This window comes from Vombatus ursinus, unplaced genomic scaffold (genome assembly GCF_900497805.2).
Source record: "Vombatus ursinus unplaced genomic scaffold, bare-nosed wombat genome assembly UNPS02014779.1, whole genome shotgun sequence".
In the NCBI taxonomy this organism is placed as follows: Eukaryota; Metazoa; Chordata; class Mammalia; order Diprotodontia; family Vombatidae; genus Vombatus; species Vombatus ursinus.
This window is the reverse complement of record NW_020954557.1, coordinates 65,993,036-66,016,647: the sequence shown is the minus strand read 5'-3', so window position 1 is coordinate 66,016,647 and position 23,612 is coordinate 65,993,036. Positions and strand designations below refer to the sequence as shown.

At 37.0% G+C, this 23,612-nt stretch overlaps 1 protein-coding gene across 1 annotated transcript in view; it reads left to right on the top strand.

Annotated features, from left to right (window-relative positions):
• Positions 1–942: 942 nt before the first annotated feature.
• The window catches only part of LOC114045905 (polypeptide N-acetylgalactosaminyltransferase 13), an 816,024-nt gene continuing 793,354 nt past the window's right edge, over positions 943–23,612 (top strand). The window contains exon 1 of the mRNA XM_027866100.1: positions 943–1,009. The gene's annotated coding sequence lies outside the window, so the exon portion shown is untranslated. The remainder of the gene's footprint in view (positions 1,010–23,612) is intronic.

Here is a 23,612-nt window from a genome sequence, read left to right as displayed (position 1 = left end):
TGTAGCAAATTAAGTGCACCAGTGCTCCTCGGTTTTCCAGCATAATCCGAAAGGGAGAATCAGCAGCCAGTTGGATTACTCGGAGCCGCTCACAACGTTTGGACAGTGCTGTGTGGGGAGATTATTCCATTTGTTCCCTTCTTCCAAAATAAACCTAAACTCTCCAGTTAAGCAGTCGTTTTGGATGGCAAAGGGCATGCATGGGAGGAGAGTGTTAAAGATCTTTCTTAAGACTCAACCGCATCCCTGTAACCCCTCTCCCACGGCCTAGAGTGCATTCCACTCATTGGTGTGGTGAATATGGTATCCTCCCGCTTGCGGGTACCGGATTCTTATCTCGTCCCTGGTCTAGCAGCCTTCCCGGTAGCCAAGGTTCCAGTGCCCGGTTTCTGGGGAGAAGGCACCGAGCCCAAAGGCTGGAATCTGGGGCCATGCAATGGCCAAGTATCGCGGGACTTGTGCACATTTCTCGAGCTGCCGTCGCTGCTCCTAGTGCAGCTGGAGCTTGTTCTGCGCGCAGAGCCCAAGCCTCGGGTTGGGGTGGAAGGGGGTGGGGAGGATAAGGGATGGGGGGGACTGGTTACGTAAATGATACCAGCCCAGCGAGAAGCCTCCAGGCTTCTGCCATAGGAAGAGGAGGAGTGGAGGGAGGAGGAGGAGGAGAAGAGAGGGGGGGTAGAGTGGGAGGGTTGAGGGAGAGGGAAGGGGAGGGGGGCGGGGACGAAGTGACCAAGCAGCGGCAGCGGCGCGGCGATAGCGGCTGCTGCTGCTGCTGCTTATCCATAGGTGACAGCGTCCCCTTTTCTTTTCCCATCCTCTGGCTCATTCCCCTCTCTTCAACCACTCTCGGAGCCACTGCCATCCCGGGGTTGCGATATGAAGAAGCCTCTCCGGGGTGGGCAGAGGCCGGAGCTGGCTCGCTCTTCCCCCAGGGAAGTGTGAAGAGGCGTTAGGGGGAGCTGGGGGGAGTGATCCGCGGAGCAAAGGGAGGGCAGCCGGAGATTTCCAGGTGAGCTCCCCGAGTTCTGCTCCCCGGGCACCTCTGCTCCACTGTGGTCTATTTATTATATATTTCTATGACATTTATTCACTTCACTTCCCCTTCACAGGATCATTGGCAAAGGCGAGTAGGTCTTGTGCTTGATTTTTTTTTCTTCCCTTGGGAGAGGAGGGCACGCGGGTAATGAGGATGGTGGTGACAGACCAGTGGGTGCGAAAAGGTTTCGACAAGCCCACTTCGGCCCAAGCTCAGGGGTGTGGGCGCGAGGTAAAGTCCCGCTGCAAGTAAAGCGATGGTACTAAAAAGAACATCCGAGCTGTATTGGGAGTCAGGGGGACGGCTTGGACTGTCAAAGAGAAGTGGAAGGTGGAACTAGTGACAGGGCTCTGGCCGAGGAGCGCGCTTTACCCAGTACTGGCGGTGACGGCAGGTGTAGGTGCAGCAGGGCGAACGAGAGAATCCGGGATGCCCTGAACTTTCTGCAGCCGCTCGCCGCCTTTGCTCCCTTAATTGAACTTGGGGAGGAGAGGAGTAAGGAAAGGGTTGGCGGTGCTACAACTCCTAAGGGTCGTGTAAGGGAGGTTTAAAACCATACAATCTTACTGAAGGGAAGTCAGGAATCCTACATTTTTTTTTTTTTTTTTTTTTTGCACCTCTACTGTTGGATGTCTACTATCAGCTTTACCAACTTTCTCCAGTGTATTTGGTCCCGGTGTTGAGTTACTCTGTTATGCCAGAAAGGAAACTTGGGATATTACTGCTTTCTTCTCTGTCAAAGCCCACGAACTCTGTATGCGTGTGTGCCTGAGTGTGCTCGGGTATGTGTGGTGGGGGTGGAAGGAGGGAAGGAGAGAGTGTAGTAAAAGGACAGGGGACAAAATCATATTGTTGTTGCTTTTTTTTTTCTTTTTCCCCCCAAGTGCTGATCTCTGTTACCACTGAGAAGAGGGTAAAGGAAGGTGGAGGTTCCGGAGCCCTTCTGCTGGGGGTGGGCAGGTGCAGAGATGTTTTTATTTTAGGGGAAGGTAAGATTGTTGGTGGATTTATTTTATTTTATTTTTCTTAGTTGCTAGTGTGTTGGGTAGCAAGGATAGTGGATGTGTTTCTACCCTTAACCCAGCCTAAATGCACTGCTTTTCTGTGAAACAGGCATGGACTGAAGCTTCCCGTTTGGAAAGTCAAATCTGCTATGATAGCTTCCCATACCCCCTTCCCCAACATTTCTGAAGTGTTTCCATGCACAGATTCCACTTCTCCAGGCTTTAGTGACAGCCCTAATGGGAACTAGGATGGGGAAGGAAAAATGTACAGCAGCACTAGGGGTTCAATGAACACTGACCCCTAAATAGGTAGTGGAAATCATGCAAGCAGCGTTAGAAGGAAAAGGTGCGATGGGCTTACTAGCACTAGGGCTGGATGAAGTGTCCCCAGTGCGAATATGCCGTTCTCTGAATCGTTTAGATAAGTGTTTTCTTTTTGAGGACTCACTGAGGTTTGCCCTAAGATTCTACCTTGCAGGAATTATATAGGTGATAAAAGACTGGGACCACTTCATCTCTCCATAAATACAGTTTTCATGTGTGCCTCCTAGATTGTCAAAAATCTTTTTATGTGAATTATGTCCTTGCCCAGCTTCTTGTGTTTGTGTATATATGAGTGTATATTTGCATGCCCTCTAGCATCACAGCAACCTATTCATTTGGGGATATTAGGCAACATAAAAATCAAATTCAGTGATTATTTTTGGATTCTCTTTCACCTTGTCTTTCCTTCTCATTGTGTCAATTCTATCTTTCTTGGGTGTCCTACTCCTTCCAACTATCCTTTTTTTTTTTTTTTTTAACACTTCACTAATACATAAGCTTCTGTTATACTTAATACAAAACCTTTTCATATGCATTTAGAGGTAAATAAATCTGGATAAGTTCTGTCCAAATGACAGGTTTTGCCAGGCAACTTGCATATTTTATTTGGTACAATTTTACAAAGGCAGGAATTTCACCCTATTCTAACTTCATAAGAGTCTTCCCTAATTAGCTTTCATTCCATTCCTTAAACATTTCTTTGCTTGCTTGCAAAGACACTACCTCTAGAGAACTTCTCTCTTTTTTGGATGCATAGCTGGTACCTGTGATGCTTCTCTGGTGGATGACCTGAGTCTCTTTGATCATGTCTGGGAAAGAATGGAAGCTTTTTCCATTGGTTATTTTTTTTAATGTATATGGTGATTTCTGTATCCTGAAACATGGGTAGGGGGGAAGATTACCAATTCAGGTATACAGTACATAACATAGCATTGCAAAGAGAGTAGATGCTCCATAAAGACTTGATTAATTGATATGTAGAACACTTTAAGGATTCTACATCTGCTCATTATAAGAAATATTGGAAGTTCAGAGTGTAGACATGTTCTGTGCCATTTTTTGGTTGTATTGGTGATTTCCCACCTACTTTACCAATTAGTAGTATATTTCCTTGCTGAATGAAAATTGAGGACAAAAAAGGGATATTGAATAATGGCAGCCACTGCTTCTAATTTATCTTATTATCTGGAATGGAATCTTATCTGTTAATCTTGATTGCTATTTAGTGACCTTTTGTAATCAATTCTGTATTGACACTATTGTAACTCAAGATATTATGATAGAGAACCTAATGAGGTGACACCAATAGAATTCTAAACTGAAAGTAAACCTATGGCATTTAGTACACACTTTGGTACAACTCTTGGCAATGGAATGTGCTTTGAAAAATCATATATGTCAGATTAAATATATTTGGGGGATATACACATTATCTGTTAACTGGATCACTCATCCCAAGTATCTTACTAGGTTCCTTAGTATTATAAAAATTTTAAAAAAGAGGTGTAATATTTCATGCATATTAGAATCTCCCTCTGTGAGCCCATGGGCATGTAATACCTCCTGTTGCATGATGTTTGTAGGACTCTGGGATCTGCAGTTTTGCTTTTCTGTGGCTGTGATACTTGCCTACTAACAATAGCTAGAATTTGCCATTAGTACTTTGGATATATAAAAGCAAACCATAGACTGTATTTTAAAAGATTACTTTAAAAAGTGAATTCCTGTTCATTCCGTACAATTGGTTGTACTAAAAATTAAAAAAGGGATGATGGAAGTGTAGATGCTTATAGAATTACAGATGTCTATTGAGTAGTAAGAGTGAAGTAGAATGAAAACAAACATATTTTAGCATATCATATTCATGTTTTAAATTTTTTCTTGCCTCTTAGAAAGGTGATTTGCATAAGGAAGTTGCGACAAAATAAGGGAGTATAAAATGTTGCCATGATTCGGACTTGATTTTTAGAAGTGGGAGTGGTAGGAGAAAGATTGTATCAAAAATACAAAATGTACTCATTGAAGAGAAAGATTGTATCAAAAATGTTGAACCCTTAGGAAAAGTGATTAATATATTAAAGTAGAATAGGAAGCAGCTGATATTATTAATTATTATTATTCCTCTTTTATTGAATGAAAAGATGCTGGATGTTTCTGAATAATGAGAATAGTAGGAGAGAAATGATTAATGAGAGTAAGGCATGAATAGAATTAAATCCACTGAACACAGGAGATAATAAAGGCTCATGTCACAGCAGGGTGGCCATTGTGCTTTACAAAAATGGACAGTTTGCAAAATTTATTTCTCTAACTCACTAGCATTATAAGATACAATATATTGAATAGCCATTGTAATACATAATACATGCCTGACCATAGCTTTTAATAAACACATCTTCTTAGGTTTGTGTCTATAATATCAGGGAAATGCAGTCATCTTCAAATTAAGAATTAGTTTCATAGAAGCAGTAGTTTGAACCTCATCTTTAGAAATGAATAGTTTTAAGTTAGGCTTTTATTTCTACATTTTCATCTTTGTCCCTGTCTCTAAATCAGATGCACATAAAACATTAAGACAGAACCATGGCATGTATTTTTTTTCATTTTTACTTTATTTTTTATTAATTTATTTATAGTTTTCAACAATCACTTCCATATGCTTTTGAGTTTTAAATTTTTCTCCTTCTCTGTTCCCACTCCCCCCCCCATGGTGTGCAATCTGATATAGGCTCTAAACATACATTCCTATTAAACATATTTTCACATTAGTCACATTGTAAGGAAGAATTAGAAGCAATAGGAGGAACCACAAGAAAGAGGAAACAAAACAAAATGGAAGAAAAATAAAAGAGCAAATAGTATGCTTTGATCTGTATTCAAACTCTACAGTTCTTTCCCTGAATGTGGATAGCATTTTCCTTCATGAGACTTTTGGAGATTCTTAGATCTTTGCATTGCTGAGAAGGGCTAAGTCTACCAAAGTTAGTCATCGCACAACGTGGCTGTTGCTGTGTACAACATTCTCCTGGTTCTGTTCACTTCACTCAGCATAAGAGTCTTTCTGGGTTTTTCTAAAGTCTGCCTGCTCATTGTTTCTTATAGCATAATAGTGTTCCATTATATTCATATACCACAACTTGTTCAGTCATTCCCCAATTGATGGGCATCCCCTCAATTTCAATTCATTGCCACCACAAAAAGAGCTGCTACAAATGTTTTTATATAAGTAGGTCGTTTTTCCCATTTTTATGATCTCTTTGGGATACAGCCCTAGAAGTGCTATTGCTGGGTCAAAGGGTATGCACATTTTTATAGCCCTTTAGGCATAGTTCCAAATTGCTCTCCAAAATGGTTGGATCAGTTCAAAACTCTACCAACAATGCATTAGTGTTCCAATTTTCTGAATATAAGAATATAGTGAATATATAGTGAACCATAAGAATATAGTGAATCACTTCATTTTTTTTTCCTGTAAATATGAGGCAAAGAGAAAGAGATCATATTAGGGCAGAACTCTGCCTATGGCCCAGTTTAGTCCAGGTACTGAAATCTATGTGGTCCTAACTACATATTCCACTGTTTCAACAATGTGGAATGCCTATTTAGCAAATATAATTAGTTAGAACAGAAGCTTCCTTCACTCCACCTGAGGCAGGACTATTACAGGTGAATTCCTTTCTGGGGCTTGCCCAGCCCTACTTCCTCTATCACAGGTGGCATCAATATCCTAGTATTTTCTTCCTATTTCTAACCATGGAAGTCAGTGTCCTAGGGGCTGTTGTATCTCTTTCTCCCAGAATACATAGAACAGTATTCTGGGTTCTTTTTTACTTATAAGGCCTTATGTCTTGGGGTATCCTCCCTTCAGCTGAATCCAACATTGATTGAGAGTGACTTTTCATACTTCTTGCTGAAGACCTATTTTATGAAGCCTTCCCTGGGTGCTAAAATTGTCATTTGTGACTCTAGTGTTGAGTAAGAAAGTTAAATATCTCACCAAGTATGAAACAAAAAAGTAGGTCAGTGCATTGTTTAAGAGGTGCTCAATTGTTAAGGTAGATGAAAATTGTCTTTGATATTGAACATTGATGACAAAGTAATGGAGGGCTAATTTGGAGACATTGTAACATTATTATATTGTGCCATTATTTATATTGTATGTCTGCATGTGAAGCAAGTCCTAGCAAGCATTTCCTATAAAACTCTGGGTAATTTAGCTAGTTACATAACACTTATTATAAGTAACATAACATTCTCAAGGAGTGTCTACTGTGAATAGATTAGTAAATTTCAAATGGAATGCTCATATGAATAAGCTGTCTAAATACAACTCAGGAAGGAATTAGTTGAAACTATCAGATTGGACAATTCAGTCTAATTAAGTTTGATACAAATGGATTTTTATTAAGTGCATTCCATGTGCTATGTCATGGGGCAAAGTAAAAAAAAAATCACTTCCTGTCTCTTCACAAGGAGCTTACATTCTAGTGGTGTAGCTACTTGTGTTAGTTTACAAGGTATCATGGATGCAAAACCTCTTTACTTAGAGGTTTCGGCATCAAATTTGGAAAGAAAGAGTACGTATAAGGTGAAAGCGTGGGTGTTCTGGTAAATGTTTAACAACTGGATCTCTAGAAAGTATAATGCACTTTTATGTTTAATATGCATTACAATCACTTTCTGTAGTCTAGACAATTAACAAAACAATCAAGTTTTGATTTGTAGAGTTCGCCAGTTTTTGAAGTGTAAATGCTCACACTGAAAATTTCACCATAGGCTCCTGTAATCCAGTTTGAACTGGCTCCAGCATACCATGGATGGAAGGGTATCTTTCTGTGTAATTTCCTCTTCCCATACCCCACTTATTCCCTATCCTTAGGGTAACATGGAGCAAGGCTGCATTAGGTAGCATGTGAATATAAGAATACTTTCATGTTTCTACTCTAAGACTGAAGGGGAAAATATCTTTTAACAAGGAGTAATTGTTTTATGCAGTCAGTGCATCAGTCATCATCTTTAGGAAAGTAAGAGAGGGAGAGAATACAATGTAGGTTATAAAATGAATAAAAAGTGGGGTTTGTATGTTGAGTTCACTTCTCAATCAAAATTTGTATTATACATTTTTTAAACCTGTGTTTTCAAAACTTTGGGTTCCAAATTTTCTCCCTTCCTCCCTCCCCACCCATCCTCATTGAAAAGGCAAGCAACTCAATAAAGGCTATACATGTGCAGTTATGCAAAACACTTCCATAGTAGACATGCTGTGAAAAACTAACTCTATTTCCCTTAATTCTATCCTGTCCCCCTCATTTATTGTATTCTTTCTTTTGACCCTGTCCCTCCTCAGAAGTATTTGCTTCTGATTAGCCCCTTTCCCAATCTGCCCTCCTCTCTATCATTCCCCTACTCTCTTGTCACCTTCCCTCCCCCATTTTCCTGTAGGGTAAGACAGATTTCCACACCCAATTGAGTGTGTATGTGCCCTCCTTAAGTCAAATCTTATGAGAATAAGATTCACTCATTCCCTCTCACCTTCCCTCATTTCCCCACCACTGTAAGAGGCTTTTCTGCTTTTTTGTGGGATAATTTACCCCATTCTACCTTTTCCTTTCTCTTTCCCCTAGTGTAATCCTCTCTCACCCCTTAATTTTATTCTCCAGATATGAGCCCTTCATCTTCAATTCATCCTGTGCCCTCTATCTATCTATCTATCTATCTATCTATCTATCTATACATACATACATATAATTTTTTTCCCTCCAACTATCCTAATACTGACAAAGGTCTCATGAGTTACAAATATTATCTTTCCATGGAGGAATGTAAACAGTTCAACCTTAATAAGTCTATTATGATTTCTCTTTCCTGTTTACCTCTTCATGTTTCACTTCAGTCTTGTATTTGAAAGTCAAATTTTCTATTCAGCTCTGGTCTTTTCATCAAGAATGCTTGAAAGTCCTCTATTTCACTGAATGACCATTTTTTCCCCTGCAGGATTATACTCAGTTTTGCTGGGTAGGTGATTCTTGGTTGTAATTCTATTTCCTTTGCTCTCCGGAATATTATATTCCATGCCCTGCGGTCCCTTAATGCAGAACCTGCTAAATCTTGTGTTATCCTGATTGTGTTTCCTCAATACTTAAATTGTTTCTTTCTGGCTGCTTGTAATATTTTCTCCTTGACCTGGGAACTCTGGAATTTGGCTACAATATTCCTAGGAGTTTTCTTTTGGGGATCTCTTTCAGGAGGAGATTGGTGGATTCTTTCAATTTCTATTTTGCCCTCTGGTTCTAAAATATCAGGGCAGTTTTCCTTGATCATTTCTTGAAAGATGATGTCTAGGCTCTTTTTTTGATCATGGCTTTCAGATAGTCCAATAATTTTTAAATTCTCTCTCCTAGATCTATTTCCCAGGTCAGTTGTTTTTCCAATGAGATATTTCACATTGTTTTCTAATTTTTCATTCTTTTGGATTTATTTTACAGTGTCTTGATTTCTCATAAAGTCACTAGCTTCCAATTGCTCTATTCTAATTTTTAAAGAAATATTTTCTTAAGTAATCTTTTGGACTTCCTTTTCCATTTGGCCAATTTTGCTTTTTAGGGCATTCTTCTTCTCATTGGCTTTTTGGACCTCTTTTGCTATTTGGGTTAGGCTATTTTTTAAGGCTTTATTTTCTTCAATATTTTTTGGGGTCTCCCTTAGCAAGCTGTTGAGTTGTTTTTCATAATTTTCTTGCATCACTCTCAGTTTTTCCTCTGCTTCTCTTACTTGCTTCTCAAAATCCCTTTTGAGCTCTTCCAAGGCCTGGGACTGATTCATATTTTTCTTGGAAGTTTTGGATGTAGGAGCTTTGCTTTGTTGTCTTCTTCTGCTTGTATGTTTTGATCTTCTTTGTCACCAAAGTAAGATAATATAGTCTGACTCCTTTTGCATTGCTTGCTCATGATCCCAACCAATTACTTGAGTTTTAAACTCTTTGTTAAGGTAAGAGTCTGTTTCTAATGTGGAGAATGTACTGTCCCAAGCTTTGGGGGTTTGTACAGCTGTTTTCAGAGATACTTCTAGGGACCTGAAAAATGTCAGTTTTTCCAAGGTGCTGTGATAAGGGGCAAGGGTTTTTCCTCTCCACCATCACAACAAGCTCCACCATACCAGCACTCCTCCTTGCCCCAGGACTGCTCCTCAGAACTGTGACCCAGATCCAAGCATGAGCAAAGCAAGAGATTCCTGCCTCAGCCCTGGCAAAGAGATCCTTGAAATCCCCCTCTGATCAGCCTCTCGATTCCCCCTCAGTCTGTGGGCTGGAAGCTCAGGATACAGCCACTGTTCAAGCTCAGGACTTGTGGCTGAGACCTAGCTTCTTCTCTCACTGCAGTCACAGACTTTTCCCACTGACCTTCTAAGTTGTCTTTGGCATTCAGGGGTTGAGAAGTCTGGAAACCTCCACAGCTGCCCATGATTCAGTCCTCTGAGGCCTGCTCCAGGGTTGCTGTGGTCTGCAGGCCCACACTGAACTGCACTCCTCTCCCAGCCCAGTGCTATATACCTTTCTGATCAGCCATCCAGGTTGTCTTGGGCTGGAAATTTGTTTTACTCTGTTTTTTTTTGTGGGTTCTGCTGCTTTATAATTTGTTTACAGACATTTTTTATAGGTGTTTGGAGGGATTTGGGGGAGAGCTCTAGCAAGTCACTGCTTTCCCTCCATCATCTTGGCTTGAACTATTCTTTTAATCTCTGCTTGAATATATTCAATGAGAAGGAACCCACCCTCTCCTTCAAGACAGTTCCTACCATAATGTGACAACTATAATTGCTAGGTATTTTTTTTTCCTGACACCAAGCCTAAATTCCTCTTTTTGAACTCCAGCCCATTGCTCTAGTTTTGTTTTCTATGGACAAACAAAACAAGTCAAATTAATCTTCAACATCATAGCTCTTCAAAATTCTTAGTTATTCAGACAAGTAAAACTCAACTATTCTCACAGGAAAAACCAAGTAGAGGAAGATTGTCTATTGTCTAATTTATAATATACAGTTCCAAAAATAACTCATAGAGATGGTCCATCAATACATACATCTTGGATAGACACTGCAAATAGAAAACTAAAACCAGAATTGAACAAGAGGAGTACAGAATTAGTTTAGAAAATTGCATACTTCTTTTTATGATTTTAAGTGTTTTGCTGAGAAGGTAAGTGCCTTGCAGTGTTCCTCAGATGGTATCAGAGATGGAACATAAATTCAGGTCTTCGTGACTCCAAATTTGTCTATGTCAGGCAGTATCAAGATATATTCAAAACTAGCTCTCTTCCTATTTTATTCAATCAATTCCTTTCAAAAAGGTTTTATCTTTCCATTGCCATATTTCAGTAATATCACTTCTCTTTAAATATTAATTATGCATAAAGTATCATATTTCCTTTTACTCATTAATAATAGCTTATCATTCACACGGTACTTTAAGGTTTGCAAATCCCTTGACAAATATCTCATTTTAGTCCTGCTACAACCCTGGAAGAAAGTTCTTCTTTTACAGATGAGGAACCCAAGACAGACATAGGTTATGTGACTTGCCTAGAAGTACACAGGTAGTAAGTGTCTGAGGCTGGATAAGACATAATTCTTACCTTGGTGTATAAACAGTTGAGTACATGATTATTGTATTATTGGTCCCCTTGTCATTGTCTCCTAACCCTAACTATTGCTTAGTTTTGTTGCTGTTGCCACCATTTCTCCTGTAACCTATTTTCCCAGAACCAAAGGCTCTGGTTTTGTATAGACCAAGTTCAAACAATTCTCTTTGTTTTATTCTCTCACCTACAGACTGTAAGAACATCATTTTGGGGCTCAAGTATAGTTCTCCAATTAAAAAAGGGGAAAGAGCCCTTATTCTTGCTTGGTCTTAGCACTCCTCTGGTCTAGGTACACTTCTGTTCCAAGAACTCAGCTTTATCCAGGACCTCCTCCCCTTCTTTTTAGGAAGCTTGATCCAAGAACTTGGTGTTTTCTAGGAACATCTCTGTGTCTAAAATATTCAGTCCTGGAATTCTTCCACTTGATAAGAAACTCTGTCTTTGCTCTGACACTGCTGTTTTACTGCTGCCAACCAACTTCTGCATCTCTGCATCTTCTGCCTTCACTCAGGAACCCTTGATGTTTCATTATTGGCTCTGTGGACATGTGGTTCCCTTCTCTTGGGGGACAAGTAATTTCTGGAGGGCTTGTGGGGACCACTCAGGCTTCCTTCAAGCGAATTGGAGTGTGTGTGTGTCTGTGTGTCTGTGTGTCTAAGCCCCAAACTCTCACCTTTATCAGTTCTGGTTTTATCTGCATGTCTGTGTCTTGTTTTTTTATCCCTCCTTGTAAAGGTTAAATCCAAATGTGTATCTCAGGAGTATGAATCAACCAGTTATCTTTAATGTGGAGGTAACTGTGAATGGAAATTTTAAAAATGAAAACTTTGGCTAGAAGTCTGGATAAACTTGTTCCAAATGAGAACTGTCTAAAAGTGGAATGGGACGCTGTCTTGAAGTGGTGGGCCATGGATATATTCAGACAGATGACTGCTTGTTAGACATTTTATAGAAGGAAAGTCTTTCATGTATGGGTTGGACTCAACCAGCTCATACTCCTCCCTGATTCTAAGAGCACTTAGGGCATGTGCTCCTTTTCCAGGAGACATTATCAATGGAAAATCAAAAGCCTTATTATTGTTAATACTGTTAATAAGCAATAAATATTTTAGAAATATAGTAATGAGATGTTTATTACCCTCTTTTTTCTTGTGTCTTGTCTTATTCTCTTTTACATCGAGTTTGATAATTCCCTCTTACCTCTAGGATCAAATGCATAGTACTCTGTCTTTTAAATTCCTTTATAACCTGGTCCTTTCTTACCTGTTTAGTCTTCTTAGACACTGGCCTTCTTGTTATTCCTCATGCAAACCACTCCATCTCTTTAATCTTTGAATTTTCACTGTCTATGCCCCATGCCTGGAATTCTTTCCCTCTTATGCTCTACCTCCTGCCTTTCTGTCTTGCTTCTAGTCTCAGCTAAAGTCTTACCTTCTTCAAGAAGCCTTTCCTTGTTGCCGTAAGTGCTAGTGCCTTCTAAGTTATCTTGTATCTATCATGATTTTACATCGTTGTGAATATGTTGTCTCCTCCATTATACTGTGAGCTCCTTGAGGGCAAGAAATGTGCTTTTTTTTGGCCTTTTTTTGTTTGTATTCATAGTAGTAAAGTGCCTGTCACATAGTAGGTATTTAATAATGCATGTTAACTTATTGACTAGCTCAGTAATTTTTTCTGTGTACTATTTTCTCTTCTCATAATTTAATACAAAACCTCCTTAATCAGATCAACTACTCTCCAAGAAAAACATACTTTTTCCTGTATTTAGGATCATTGAATTGTAGAGTAGTTAAAAATGTTAGAGATCACAAGTTCAAAGTGGGAAACAAGAATAAAATATGAGATTAAATGATGTATGTTTAATAGTAGTATGTTGACTTAGTTCTATTTTTCAACAATATAGACACATGTTGATGCTACTAGATTTTGGTCCTATGTCTTCTCTGCAAAACAATTACCAATATAAAAAGATACTTCATAGATTATCAGAAATGAAAAAGTTCCTCATAGATCAAAGAAATTTAATCCTTTACTCCAAATGAGGAAAACAGGGCCCAAGTATTTAACTTACTTTCCTAGAAACAGGGCTAGTGTTTATCACTCAATAGTTCAGTGCTATTTTTGAAAGTGGAAATCTCCTCAGAGAGAACAAGTTATGCTTCAAAATAGGACATTATCATTTTACTCTTTATGAAATCAGATTGTAGGATTAATCAAGACAAAAAGTAGATTATAAATGAAATGATGTAATGCAGGAAAAATGTAGTAGTTCCTCTCAGCTAGATTAATATTTTCAGGAATCTCTAAGTAAAATTGAGATTTAAAATTAATTTTAAGTTCATAGAATATTATCTATGTATTTTTATAAGATTTTATTTTCTAAGTACCTTGAAAATACTGTTTTTTGACCTTAAAGTTTTAGACAAAGGAAAAATGTTGGATGGATTATTACAGATAGTCTGTGAGTTTCTTTCCAAACCTGAGAATTTATAGTTTGCATTTCTGTTTTTGAAGGGATGGAAATAAGAGCAGTGGGCTGATTTCTGACCTTCATGATGAGTAGTGATATAATTTTGTGCTCTTCCTACTCATATTTAAGCACTTGGCACAGGAGAAAAAAAATTGGAAATAAGAATCCTGAGAAAAGCATGGAGTTTTGTGTACTGTAGACTAGAATTACGTATAATAATATAATATAATATAATACAATAACCAATTATGAAAAAATATATTAAATACATAAGGCTATTTTACAAGTCTCATTTTAAAAATTACATTGACTTGATTTTTAATAGTGATGAGTCTTTTGTAAGGTAGTTATAACATTTCAGTTTTTCCCCAAAAATAGTGTAGTCATCTATTTCTCAAAATATTTTTCATGATAACATGGGCATAATAAATTGTAATTACTGAGGATGCATACCATGGAAATACCATGTTAACATTTCATAATGTACATCGTGATTGCAACAGGGATGCTTTTCATTATAATATCTCTTAAGATCATTATAATTATGGTTTGCCTTGCCCTCATGACCTTTCAGTTGACATTCTACAGATCACCATTAATTAATAAATTTGTTTAATTTGGGGAAACATTTCAAAAATATAGATTTTAGCTTTGGTATATATTTTATTTAGAGATTAACTTTTATTCTTGATCAGATTTCTAAGTTATTTAAGTTAGATACATCTAATATTTACTTCATACTCACTAGTTTTGAATAGCAAAAAATGTCCATTAAAGATATTCTTTGCAAAGCATATGGCATCTAGATAGCTATTTTCAGTTTTCAGAGAGGCTAAACTATTTATTGTGGGGTTGGGTGGGAAGATGATTGTGAAATATACCAATTTCATGGTTTAGTCCAATCTTTTCTCTTCACTCTAAACATTTCCTTCTCCATCTGAATCCCCCAGGCTTATATTTCTTTGATCCTGCTGATAGTTCCTTCTCAAGTGGGGTTATTTGTCATTTGCCCTGAGAAATATCAAAAACCATCCATCTCTAGGGACTTTTTGGGTTTTTCTCACATCACATTTTTAGTTTCATAACTATTTTTTCTCCCTTGTAGTATCTCATAAACCCCATTCCTGATTTCATTTTTTCTTACTCAATACGCCTATCTTTAAACAAACAAACAAATGCCTACATTTAAACAAACAACAACAAAAACCCCCCATTATGTTCCTATATTTTAAAAATTTTACCTTTTCCATAGAACTCACTAAATACTCGTATAGGATCAGCAAACCAAATTCATGATCCCTGCCCATTCGCTACTGTGAAGAAGATAATTTTTCCTGCTCCATCCTTCAGAATTTCTAAATACATGGAAGATGGACTTCATAGTTCTTGTATTTGGGTCATTTAGCAGGAGTTCAAGAATGTTAAATCAGCATCTTGTTAATGATTTCTACTTTTAGAATACTGTATTAGACCCTGTGGTCAGTTGGCAGTTAGTGGAATCATTCCACTACAAATGCTATGCTTGTTGAGGAGGTGCCAATTTTACTTTCCATGTTGTTTTATTTAATCTTTAAATTAGACATTGTCTATGAAACACACACACACACACACACACACACCATATCACATCAAACCACACCACACCACAACTAAAGACTGGTCTTGAATTAACCCCAGAGTAACTTATTAGTGATCTTCATTTTTAAATGATTTTTTCAAACTATTTATTCTTATTTCTTCAGTAATATTTCTTATTTTCCATGGAAGTCCTACTCTGATGCCTCATAGTGGAATGGAAAGCTTTCAGAGGGACAAGTTCCAAAGCTCTGTTAGATTCTGAAAGACTTTGAGTTTGGACCTCTGTCATCAGCAAACAAGACTAGCAAAGTACAGAGTATCTATTCACCAAAAGGTTGACCACTAGGTGATAAATCTTTTCAGCCACAGCAACTACATAAAGAACATGTAATAAAGTAAGAGTGGTTGCAGTTTCTATTGGTTGCTGATCTGCATTGGTAAAGGAAGTTTTCTCATTGGGAGTTCTCTGTACCAATTAAATCACAAGGGCAGAATAAAGTGATAAATATTTTTAAACCCAATTTAACCACTAAGGAAATCTTGCATACCCTTTTCAATGCAATAATATTTATTCATATCCTTTCCCCTATTTATATTCTTAATCAGCTGTCTGTATTTTTTTTTTCAGCCTGGGCAGGGCTTAAGATCCATGAGCAATATGTAGTACAAAGCAGTAGTTTTATCTTATATACTCTGAGGTTGGTACAGGTATGGAGCTCCCTGATTCTGTTTGTGACTGTTTTTCAGAATTTTTTTTTGAGTCTGAAAACTTTGCTCAAAAATCTGCACCCCGTTCCTAATTGGTTTAAAAGTATGGATGTGTTCCCTTTTAGAATGTGAAATAGCTTGGGATGGCAAGATCCCTGGGTATATGTATAGACTAGGTTCTGGCATACCAGTTGATTGAGCAAGGAAATGCCTCAGAAGAGTGTAACATAACCCCTGTTCCTCTCCTGTTTGAGAGAATGGTCATATTGAGCAACATTGGGGTGGCCTAAGAAACTGCGGTTATCTATATCAGTAATATATAACACAAATAGTATGTCCTCTGGGATATGGAGGAATGATTGTGTATATTGTATAATGGTCTGTAATTTATGAAAATGATTACTATTTATAGATTTATAACCCATGTGACTTTCAAGAAGATAATTGTAAAAATATCAAAAGAATTTTTCAAAGTTTCAATAACATAATAGGATCATATACTTAGAGGTATAAGAGACCTTTGAGGGAATCTCAATAAACTATTTTATAGTTGAGGAAACTGAGGCCAGAGAGGTTAAGTTATTTAACTAATGTCACATAAGTAGGAAATAGCAGGGCTAAATTCAGGTCCCTGATCTTAATTAGTGCCCTTTCCACTCTATCATGTCATCACTCGAAGCCCTGTTATAATGCCTCATTACAGCACAAAGATGGTGTTGATTTCTTTAGGGCTATGTCATGGAGCTTGAGTTCTTGAAGGATCTAGAAATGGAAAAGGCTTTGAATGTGTTACAGACTGTGTTTTTTGTCTGCAGATCAGCCAAGTTAAATTTTAGACAAGGATATCATTAGAAATTTAGTTTCCATGAAAACATGAACTATGCCAGAGAAGACTGACAATTTCTCTTTCTGGAAGAAGCAACCATATAGTTGAAATATAGATCTAAGGACTAAAATAATTTCATGTATACTATGTAAATAACCATATATAAACATATAGCCACATACATAAAGTGCACATATGTTATATAGTACTTTTTGGTATTAGAGAAGGGTAAGTCATAAAATTTAAAAATTAGTAGCAACAACAATAACAACATGATATAAAATGCTGCATAGGAACATGGCTGAAATTCTGGCTCTGCTGCTTACTATCTATGTCATCTTGGACAAGTCACTTCATATCTCTATGCGTCAGGTATTCATTTCTAAAATAAGAGGGTAAGACTAGAGGGCATCTCAATTATCTTCCAGTTCTCAATATTACTACTAGAGTATCACAGTTCTATAAAGATTAGAGATTACTTTTTTATGAACATAAGAGTTGTGAGTGGTGGTTATCATCCATCCTATGACACATTCCACCTTAGGATATAGATTTATATAGATTTACAATCTGTACACAATTCATTTTTAAATTTAAAAAATGTGGGATCAGAACACAAACAGATCAGGGTGACCCAAGCAGTCATATCATAATTTCTGTTATGTATATGAATTTTTCCAGCATCAATGCTGTTCCTTCTATATTAAGACAATTTGGGCCATTTATTCTTAAAGTATCATTGTGCAGTATAATTCATTTTCTTTTAAAATAGTATTTAATTTTCCCCAGTTCTGTAAAAATAATTATAACATTTTAAAAAAAAATTTAGTCCCAAATTATCTTCCTCCCTTCACTGAAATCATATACTACAGCTTGTTCAGCCATTCCTCAACTGAGGTACATCCACTCAATTTCCAACTCTTTGCCACACAAAAAGAGCTGCTATTACAATTTACTTCCAAAACAGTACTGTGACTACCTGATTAGAAAAAAAATGATTCCTCAACCTGGATACTTTAAAAGACTAATAATGTCAAGAGCTGTTTAGATGAGTGTGGGGGAGTGAGGGGTGGGAAGGGATAGAGTTGGACTAAATAGCCTTGTAAAGTAAATCCAATATCTAGGAAAGAAGGAAATATGGACCCAGGCATGTGTTGTTTTTTTTTTTAAATAATGTTTGGTAATCCCATTATTGAATTGAATGCAGTAGTGAATTGAAGTGAATGCAGTAGTGTGAAGGCACAGGAGTTTTATCTCTACCATAAATATTATACAAGTAGATGATGGAGACTCTGCTAAATGCTGAAATGTAAATTGACAAAAGTATTTATCTCATAAATATGGAAAAATCTGAAACCCTCTCTTTCTGACAAATTCAGAAGATTATATGTTTGCTGCTGACATCAGGCATTCATGGACTAGTTGAGTAATCCTCATTCTCATTTTCTTGTTGGTTACTGGCTTACTTTTAATTGTATTCCTATGGATAATCAGTATGTTTTTTTTTAATAAATGCAACAAATAAGGAAAGTTTAACATTAAAAGTTATCCTACCCTTAATTCCTTTGAACTGATGAGATAACCCTTTATATTTTTCTCTATTCACATTCCATTGAGACCAATTGTAATTTTAGAATGAGGGGCTATTTGCAACAACATCAACAATAATGCTAAAAGTTGAAGATTGTCTATTTCCCCAAAAGAAGATGAATTACAAATAACAAACTGTCATTGATTTCTTATCTAGAAATAGTTGAATTCTAATTTTCTTATCATGTGGGGGGGAAATGTTGTTTTGAACATTGATGCTTTGTCAGTTCCTTCACAATAATTTGTGCAGATGATAATTATATATAAATTAATAAGCTGCTGGTGGAGATCTAATGATGCTACATGCTGTTTCTGATTTATTCCTGGGTTATTTGCAGACTGTTGGAATATATCAAGACTTATTTTTCAACATAACCTAAAAATTCTTAATTCCAAAAAAGTAACAGTTCATTAGAAAAAGCCATTTTCAAAATATTTTTGTTAAATAACTTCATTAAGTTAACTTATTTTAAATTACATTTTTTCCAAATAAGTGAAAATGATAAATATAGTTTATAAAGCAAATGATGAGGCTTTTTTAGGGAATTGACTTTATCATGAGGTAATTACTAGAAAATTTTTATAAAATCTTCAAATAGGAAGACTATCAATAATCCCAGACTTTATTATTATTACTTATTATTATCATTATTGCATTTTATTGTATTTTCGGGTAGCCAAAGTATAATGCTTTTTGAGCTTGTGGTCAACTAAAATGATTTTTTCCCTTCTTTTACAAGAATATTTCATCCAACTTTCCCCTTCCCTCCCATCTAAGTGACTTTTGGCATTATTAGTCTTTTAAAGTCTCCAGGCTAAGGAATCATTTTTTTTCTTTTATTTAACATTAACATCTCTATTACAGAATGACTCTTCTTGATCATTTTCAAATGCCTCACAAAGTAGCTCATTCCAATTTGCCCAGTCAACTGTATTTGATAGAAAGATGATGTAAAGATCTTTCTTATATTAAGCTTTGTGCTTTTTACCCATTCAACCTATAATTGCTTCCCTCATCTACATAACAACTCTTTGCACATTTTGTTTATAAAATTAAATAATTTTAATGAATGAAAATCTATTTTATTCTTTTCCACCTGGAGTCTCCCCTCATTGAAAAAGAAAGAAATACAAAACTGTCCTAACATATATGTATAGTCAAACAAAAGAAATTCCAAAATCTACCGAGGATGCCCCAAACTTTTTGCTATCTTCTAATACCACATCTCCAGTTGCTTTTCAGATATCTCAAACTGGATATCCAGTAAACATCTTAAACTTAACATGTTTAAAATGCAGTTGATAATCTTTGCCACTAAGTTCTCCCCCTCTCTTAATTTCTCTGTCACTGTAGGTAGCAACACCATCCTCCCAGTTTCTTAAAATCCCAACAAGGGTGTCATCCTCATCTCCTCACTATCTCTCACTCTCCTGTTATCTAATCTGTTGTGAAAGTTTTGATATCACCTTTTGAGAATCTCTTGAGTACACTGCATTATCTCCTCTGACACTACCACCAATCTAGTGTAGGACCAAATCACCTAATGTTTGCACTACTGTAATAGCCTGCTGCTGGGATTACCTGCTTTAAGTCTCTCCCCACTCCACTCCATCCTCCATTCAGCCTCCAAAGTGATTTTCTTAAAGCACAGGTCTGACCATGAAATCCCCCCTCCCCAGGCAATACACTCAGGATCAAATATAAAATCCTGTGTTTGACAGTCAAAGCCTTTTATAACATGGCACCTTCTTACTTTTCTGGTTGTCCTTACACCTTATTCTCTGACAGGTATTCTTTGATCTAGTGACTCCGGTCTTCTGGTCTTCTTGCTGTTCCATGGACAAGACACTCCATTTCTTGTCTTTGGTTTTTTTTTTTTTTTAAATTGTCCCCAAAACCTGGAATGCTCTCCTTCCTTATATCTACCTACTGGCTTCCCTAAATTCCTTAAAATCCCACTGAAAATTTTACCTTCTACAAGATTTTCCAAATCCTTTTAATTTTATTGCCTTCTCTCTCTTAAATATTTCCTTTTTACCCTGTATATAGCTTGTTTGTACATCCGTGTTTGTTTATTGTCTTCCCCCTTTATACTGTGAAGGCAGGGAGTATGTTTTTGTATCCCCATCCCTTAGCACAGTCCTGCCACATAGTAAGCACTTAATAAATGTTTATTTACTGACTGATTGAAATTCTTTCAGTGGCCATGTACCAAAAATATTTCTTAATCTGTACCCTGAGGGTATCACTTCTATGTAAGGAGGTGCTTTATCATGCTTCATCCTCATTCACATGGAAATATATTTCCATAAATTGTTCAAGATCCTTCTCTGCTTAGTCTTTGATTCTCTAGGCTGAACATCCTTAAGTCTTTCAATTATTTCTTAAATGACATGGTTCTGGGTTCTTTTATCCCCTGATCACCATCTTCTGACCTCTCTAGCTTGTTCATGTCCCTCTAAAATTATGTCATCCAGAAATGAAAATAATATTCCAAATTTAGTCAAACCATGGTAAACCAGTGCTATTACAACTTTTTTTTTTGTTTTCTGAACTTCATAGTTCTATTGATGGATTTGTATTTTGGGGTGGCCAAAGTGACAACACTTTTTGAGTTTGCAGTCAACTAAAATATTTTTTTTCTTCTCAAATGAATTGCTTTTAAGCCAAATTTTCCTCATTCTGTATTGGGGCTGTTGATTTTTTTTTTTTGAGCCTAAATATATGCTTTTAATGAGATAAGATTAAATAGGTATAAATGTAGTTTCATTCCATCATTCCAGTTTGCTGAAATCTTTTTTGGATTCTGATTCTGTCATCTAGCATATTATATATTCCTTTCAGCTTTGTGGCATCTATAAATTTGATAAGCATGCCAACTATGTCTTCATCCAAGTTATTGATTAACAAAAAGAGGACAGAGCCAGGAAAGAGTCATGGGGTAAAGGCTTTTCTCTAGCTTGACCTCAGTTCATTAATCAACATTATTTGTTTCTAGTGTTCCAACCAATTACACACTGAACTAATTGTACCATCATAAAGCCTATATTTCTTAACTTTGTCAACAAGGATATCATAAAGTATAGGTCTACATCACTTTTTAGATTTACCAGCCCTGTAATCTATCAGAAAAGGAAGTAATGATAGCTTCTCAGGTTCCCAGGGGTGCTAGGATTCAAAATATTAACTAGGGTACTAGGGATCAATAACAGAAGAATGGTAGCTGCCTGTTAGCTGCTCCCCTAGGCAGGTGTTTCAGAGAATATTAAATTAAGTGTCTCTAATTTAACCTGCTCAGTGACAAAGACAATTTATTACCATGTGCTAGGTGAGGCAAACTAGATAGAATCTATGAATCAGAATCATTCTTGGGAACCAGATAAGCAAGTTGTAAAAAGTTTTCTGAAGTCACCAAAACTGAAGGAAATGTCTAAGGAAAGAAGTTTGGTCAGAGGTTCATAAGCAAGTCCTGATGAGGCTAAAGGAATATATCCAGAAATACGAACATTAGCGCTAACAGAAATTGACAGTGACTCTAGCTCTTCTGGTATATAAAAAAGGCTCAACTTGGCTTGGCTGTGGTAAGGTTGCATTGACTTTTTGCTGTTGTTGTTGTACTATGCTAGTAGCTCTTGATCACTGATTTCTGTCATAAGTGAACTGAAAAATACTAGATGGTGAAATTTCCTTCAGGCCTCTCCTCCAAAATGCCAACATTTCATATCTCACATGCCTTGATTTCCTAATTTTTCCTTCTTAGCAATCAATCAGTATTCCCTACTGCCAACAGATCTTATCCAGTTTACTGGTTCTTCAACCTCTGTAAGCTCTAGATAAAAATCACGTGCTCTGATATTTCTTTCCAAACTATGTCCCTGTTCAAATCAGGCCTGTTTCCCAGGCCCATTACATGTGATTACAGATTTGAGAGAGACCTCAGTATGCATCAGGGTACATCCTGTATCTTAACAGGAATCCCTCTCTATAATATTCCTGGAAAGTGGTCCTAGAGCCATTGAAGATCTCTCACTATTGTGGACTTTAATTGGATCCCAAGCCACCCCAACATTCTTTTGGTTTGGATTATAGAGAAGTCTTTTTTCCCCTAACATTGAGCTCAAATCTGATTTTACACTTTTGTCCATTGCTCACGTTTCTATTCTCTGGGTTCAAGGAGAACAAGACTGATTAGTCTTTTATATTATAACCCTTGAAATACTTGTACATAGCTATTGTTTCTCATTTAAATCTTCTCTATACAAACATTCCAAGTTTCTTTAATTGATTTTCAAATGCCATGATCCCCAGTACCTTCACTCTCCTGGCCTCCCTATTTGGACACATCCCATTTTTCCAAAATTGTACCTACCATATTTCAGGTTTACCTCTCCTATCATGTTCTACTTCAGCTTTTGAAAACTTTGAAACCTCCCAAACATCCTCCAAGCATTCCTCCAATATTGTTTTAATCTTGCTCTATCTAATGCCTGACTTTCCTCTGAGGAACATATCTTACAACATTTTTCATTTCAAAAGTAAATTCTGATTCTGTTTTCTCTTCCCTCTATTCATAGAATCTGGAAAAGGAAGACAATTACTTTCCTCCCACAATACCATTTTTACTCTTCCCATGCCACCATCTAATAACTTTTCCTCTTTTGAAATCAATTCAGGTGAACTACATCATCTTCTCTGCATCAAAATTACTGTCATCAATTGGCTCTTCACCCTATCCACTGGTGTCTCCTTCAGGAATGCCATTCACTGCATTATTCTCCTAAGCATATAATTACTTCACCTCCTCAAGTCCAGCAGCCTCTTTCTCTATCTCACTTATGCCACAAACCAACATGGTCACATCGACTTGTGTGATTGCACCTTCTTTAGGACCTTGAACTGAAAGGAATTCTACTCTTTGACTAATTTCTTCTTCTTCCTTCTCTACTTCTGTTCCTAAACCTGCTCTTCACTCTCATCCTGTCTTCAGTCCCCTGATACCTACTTATTCTCCTAGGCATTCACTCATGTTTTTATAAAATGTGGATAATGATAATAGCACCACCTGCAATGCAGATGTTTTGAATCATTATATCAATGTAAGCTATTATTCATCTCCACTGAAATCCTCTTCCAATTGCTCATCATGTTGTGGAAGTGGCCAGGGATTCCTGAATGCTCTACCAGAAGAGTGGAAGGCCTAGCATTTGAAAGACTGGGTGTGGACCTGGGATTAACTTCTTCCTTATGAGCTCCTTGAGGGAAGGGACTTTTCCTTTGTATCTTGTTGTATTTCCAGTGCTTTGCACAATGCCTAGCACAGAGTAGATACTTAATGTTTATTGAAAAACCTTATGACTTATCCCAAGGCTCAGTTAGTTACTTCATGGCTATGGAGTGAAGCTCATTCGTTGACTTGTTTGCTTGTTTGGGCTACAGTAG